Source organism: Oncorhynchus keta, chromosome 2, assembly GCF_023373465.1.
Source record: "Oncorhynchus keta strain PuntledgeMale-10-30-2019 chromosome 2, Oket_V2, whole genome shotgun sequence".
NCBI lineage: Eukaryota > Metazoa > Chordata > Actinopteri > Salmoniformes > Salmonidae > Oncorhynchus > Oncorhynchus keta.
The window spans coordinates 12983554-12989553 of record NC_068422.1 but is presented as its reverse complement, the minus strand read 5'-3'; the positions used below and the strand labels follow the sequence as shown (position 1 = coordinate 12989553).

At 45.8% G+C, this 6000-nt stretch overlaps 1 pseudogene; it reads left to right on the top strand.

Annotated features, from left to right (window-relative positions):
* Positions 1 to 2771: 2771 nt before the first annotated feature.
* Positions 2772 to 6000, top strand: part of LOC118361439 (testis-expressed protein 2-like) — a 50317-nt pseudogene continuing 47088 nt past the window's right edge.

Sequence of the window (6000 nt, the reverse complement as noted above, 5' to 3'; positions counted from 1 at the left end):
ATCAAGCCCTGCTCAACAACTACACCATACCAGTCATCCAACAGACTCCCATTCAGAGAGACACACCGAAGCATCCAGGGTCAAGCCCTGCTCAAGGGCATGTCGACAGATCTCCCACAAGGCCAAAAACGGGGATCTGAACCCTCCAAGATCCCCCCACAGTTCCCCAATAGCTGCCTCTCAACCATCTGAGACCCCTCCCACAGCCCCCCCCAAGAAAATAAATAAAAAATAAATTGAATTCATTCCATTCCCCACCCCCAAGAACCCCCCAATGCACCAATAACCAAGAAAATTAACTAAAGAGAAAAAGAAAAACAGAAAACAGAAAACAACAATGCAAAAAACAACTAAAATCATAACAGCAAGGCCAACTGTATATGTTTAAGTGCATGTCTGGCACTATTTACATGTGTGTGTGTCTGTGTATGTGTGTATTTGAATGAGAGTGTGTGTATATCATTTTGGCATGTTTACCTGCCAATGTACCGTAGATAGCAAGCCCATATTAAATCAATAGGGCTAACTGACTAGCTACGACAGAAGAATTTACATCTGTCTTGCATAATATTAGTTTTAGGTCAATTTTGCCGGTTAAACTATCTGGTTAGCTACATTATTACTATTCACATATAGCTAGCTGATAGTTATAAAGCAAAACTGTTGCTTTGTGTATATCTTATTTCGTCTCTATTGCTATTGTCCTGGCTGGAAGACGGTTCAGTGAATGGGTAAGTCCCAAGTCCAACAGGGCTAACTGGATAGCAAGCTAGCCATGAAGAACTGATAGATACCCACAAAAAATGTTTGTCTACCTTGCATAACCTTCATTTTAGGTCATTTTGCCTGTTTAACTAGCTGGCCAGCTAGATTTTTACGATTCACATATGTAGCTGATAATGATGAAGTAAAATGTTTGCTTTCTGTTTATCTTGTTTTGTCTCTATTGTTGCCATTGTCCTGGCTGGAAGTTCTATATAGTGCACTAAAACTACGAATAGTAGTGCGCTATGTAGGGAAAAGTGTGCCATTTCGGACAAATCCCCAGATCGACTGGTGGAGGAACTGGGATCTCATTGGGTCATTATCATCATCTTCCTGTCCACTGATCCTGTCATTTCCACACTCACAGTCCCTACATTCTCAGCTTTCCATTAGCTCTGTTCCACTCAGCACTCTAGTACCGTGGGAACAGAATAGATGTAAACATACAGGCTGTCAAAATGTCTGTCTGGCTGCCAGAAGGAGGTGAGTGAAAGCATGTCTGACTACCGTTACCATTCATCTTAGTGTTACATAAGCTGCTCTTTAAGCTGCTAAAGCAAGAACCAATCACATCATGTTGACGGGCTGCTCTGTGCGAAGACGACAGTGCTGAGAGTAAGACAGACTGATCCCACTGGGCAAAAACTGGTCGAATCAACATTGTTTCCACATAAATTCAACCCCCCAAAAATCTATGTGATGACTTTGAATCAACCTGGAAACTGATTGGATTCGCAAAATGTCGTAAATGTAAGGGAATTTCATATTTTTTTCACCCAACTTTTAACCTAAATCCAATGACATTTGTTGTTGAATTCACGTTAGTTGAGAACTCAACCAAATGTAAATCAAAACTAGACGTTGAACTGACATCTGTGATGGATGAGTATGAGAGATACGTCTTCTTGATTGAGCTTAGATTGAGTTTTGGAGAATCTCAAATTAATTTGGTTGCATGGCAACAATGCAGGGGGGTGTGTATAAGAGACCACCAATCATACGCTTGGTCAGAGCAGAAGTGCATACGTGGCGGCAGGTAGCCTAGCGGTCAAGAGTATTGGGCCAGTAACTGAAAGGTTGCTGGTCTGAATCCTCATGGTGGAAAAATGTCCCGTTCTGCCCTTGAGCAAGGCAGTTAACCCCCAACAACAACTGCTCCCCAGACACCATTGATGTCGATTAATGCATCCCCCCGAGTTGGGTTTAATGCGGAACACACATTTCAGTTGTGCAACTGACTAGGTATCCCCTTTCCTTTCCATATAGGCTTACATTATTGTGTGAAAGACCAATACCTCTACAAACAGTTGTTTACATGTGAAGGCTTATAAAACGTGTATTTTCTCTGTAAGTTAATATGAATGAATAATTATTATATTAGTGTAGCTTTGTGAATGAGTGTAATCTTACCTTTTAATCAGCACTTCTTCCCTAACAAAGTACAGAATTGGATTGAAGCACTGTGTTCTTCCCTATTTTAAACAACATATGGGGAGGAAACTCATCTATTTCTGGATAGGCCCTACTTCCCAATACACACACACACACACACACACACACACACACACACACACACACACACACACACACACACACACACACACACACACACACACACACACACACACACACACACACACACACACACACACACACACACACACACACACACACACACACACACACACACATACACACATACACACACAAATGTGAAGCCACAGCAGTGGGAGAGGGAAATGTAGTTATCAGGTCCTGATTCAGACGTAGGCAGACGTCAATACAGAGATTTAAATGTAAGTAATTTCCCCTCTCCTGCCAAGCTGCGTTCACACTTCCTCTCATTAAAAGGAACATTTTGATGATTAAAATGATGCATAAACATGTCAAAAGAAGCTCTCTCTCTTTTTTCTCTCCCTCTCTCCTGGGTCTTAATAATGAACAGTAGCTGAATGGGTTCTTATTTCTTATTCTAACTCCTAGGTGCCTTGGTCTCCAATGTAAAGATAAGAAATGGCAGAGATAGGAGAAAATGAGGCGAGTGGAAGAGAAGGAGCAGATGGAGGAGGTGGAATGGGAGGTGTAAGGCGACCCCATGAGCCCCAGAGCCCGGCCCGCTGTCCATCTCCTGCTTCCCCAGTCAGGGCCCAGCATGGTGGGCTCAGGAGAGGGGTCGTGATCCAGCTAACAGGCACAGAGGGTGACTGGGACAGTCTGGATGACAACGAGCTCATCTTCCCCCTGGAACCCGACTATGTCGACCAGACCCCTTACATTTCCCTCTCCAAGGAGAGACAGAACTCCACAGAGGAGAACCAACACTTCCTGTACTCCCCAGCCTTCCACATACCCCTCTCCCCCTCTTCCCCTGGGTCCCTGGTGGACTCCTCCATCTTAGCCCCTAGCTTCCTCTCTCCCAGCCCAGTCACCCCCACCCACCAGCCTCTGGTCAGCCTGGTGAAATCCCTGTCCACGGAGCTGGAGCTCCCTCAGGGCTCATCCCTTAGACCCCGGCCCTTCCTCAGCCTGGTCAAGTCCATCTCTACTGAGATCTCCCGCTCAGAGCCAGAGGTGTCCCAGTCCAAGTCTGACTCCCGCCTCAACCTCCACCTGCAGTGGAAGAACCTAACTCAACCTAAGGGAAGGAGAAACGGAGATTCACGTACCGCCCCACCCTCACCAGTCACTCTATCCCCGTCCGAGGGCACCAAGACGGGCTTCTTCAAGATGGAGCTGGAGGACACGAAGCGGAAGCTCTCTGAGGCCATGCAGGAGCCTATGTTCAGTAAGCCTATCAGTATGTTCAGTAAGATCATGGGGGATGAGAAGGAGAATGCAGCAGCAGGCAGCCCCAAGCACCAGAGAGCTACAGGGACTCCCTCAGCCGACTCCCTCAGCTCCAGAGGGGTCTGTGTGGGGAGGATGGACAGCATGGAGGTGGGTAACACAGAGTCTCCTCTGCGGAGCACCAAGAGAGCGGACGGTGGCTCTCCGCCAGTGTTTGACTGGCCTTGTTCCAGACATCCCAGGAAGGGTCTGCCCATTAGACCATGTTCTGTCCACAATCACCACGATAGCAAACTAAATTACAAGACAGAGGAACTGGAGATCTGCACCAACGATGAAGTCATGCAGGTTGTGGCCGTCGAGAGACATCATCACAGAATTCTGCTGAGATTTCCTGGTTCTCTGATCTCCTCAGGACCCCATGGTGTGGTCAGTCAACCCACCTCTCTACCACCTCCACCACGCATGGGGTTGTTCTGTGTGGCTGTGTTGTCATACGCCTACTTCATTCTCCCCATGGGCCCCTACATGTCAGGCCTGGCTCTGGGCATGGCCTTTGGCTTCCTGCTAGGGCTGCTGCTTCTTAGGCTGGGCTCAACAATACACACCGCTCAGCCACATCCACACAGCGACGTTCAGGCCCTGACTGAGGCTGTTCAGCACTCTGATGCCCTCAGCACCAAATCAGACATCCTCAAGGTAAGTCAATGTTCAACCATGTTTTTGTTGTTGTCAGCAAATGAAATGCGTGGACATAAAAACCTGAAGGTGAATGTCACGCCCTGACCTTAGATATCTATGTTTTCTATATATTTTGGTTAGGTCAGGGTGTGACTAGGGTGCGTACTCTAGGTTTTTGTATGTCTAGGATTTTTTGTATGTCTAGGGGTTTTGTATGTCTAGGGGTTTTGTATGTCTATGTTGGCCTGATGTGGTTCCCAATCAGAGACAGCTGTTTATCGTTGTCTCTGATTGGGGATCATATTTAGGCCGTCCTTTTTCCCACTTTCTGGTGTGGGATCTTATCTATGTGTAGTTGCCTGTCAGCACTATATTGTATAGTGTCACGTTTCGGTTGTTATTTTGTTAGTTTGTTCGGTGTTCATTCTTTTAATAAAGAGAATGTACGCATACCACGCTGCGCCTTGGTCACCTTCATACAACGATCATGACAGTGAATTCCTTTTTGTACAGTTCATTTCTCTCAGCACAAAAGCCCAGCTAGGTCTGAATGGGGACTTATAACATATGGAGTCAGAGTATGATCTTGGTCTTGACAGACATCAACACCCACACAAGAATTTGCTGAATAGAAAACCATCTTTTTAAATGGCACTTCTCCTCCTCCATACTGTGGCATGAACTTTAGAAAGTTTGTTTTTAGAACCTCAGCACATCCACTCCACACTAACTCTCTCTCTCTCTCCCTCTGAGCATGAATCATTTCGAATGTGGTCCCTGTGCGACAGCTAAAAGTGCCTGGAATGAAATTAACGTCTCCCAATAAAAAGTTAATAAAAAAAGACACAGAGCCTCGTTAGTGATGTCTCACAGCAGAGCAGAGCACAGCCTTGCCAGGTGCACGGTATTGCTCTGAGCCAGCGTTGTCAGTTCCAGCGGAAATTAGATGAGCAAGAGAGGCTGGGACTGTGCAATTTGTTAGGTTCAGTGGCAGGTAGGCAGAACAGTGTTATCAGTGGTAAAGTGTAGCGCCAAAAAGGGGAAAGAGGGACAGACTGTCTTAGGGAGGAGGTATAATTCCCTTGTTGGTTAATTGGAGGGTTTGTTTTTAAGGTGGAGGTTAGACCGAGCCTCAGGGAAGAGTTAATCATGGTCATCAGTGTGAGAGAGTTCTGAGACTTTCACTCTCCATCTAACATTGATACCATTGAATTACCTATGCTCCCCAAAGAGCAAAAGGGTTTAAGTCAAGTCCAACATTGATAGATATTTTGCTTTGTAGCTTTCTCTATGTGTCATGGTATATTTTCACTCTCTGACTAACTGACAGGTGTTTCACTCTCTAACTAACCGATAGGCGTTTCACTCTGACTAACTGACAGGCGTTTCACTCTGACTAACTGACAGGTGTTTCACTCTGACCAACTGACAGGCGTTTCACTCTGACTAACTGACAGGTGTTTCACTCTGACTAACTGATAGGCGTTTCACTCTGACCAACTGATAGGCGTTTCACTCTGACTAATTGACAGGCGTTTTACTCTGACTAACTGACAGGTGTTTCACTCTGACTAACTGATAGGCGTTTCACTCTGACTAACTGATAGGCGTTTCACTCTGACCAACTGATAGGCGTTTCACTCTGACTAATTGACAGGCGTTTTACTCTGACTAACTGACAGGTGTTTCACTCTGACTAACTGACAGGTGTTTCACTCTGACTAACTGATAGGCGTTTCACTCTGACCAACTGATAGGCGTTTCACT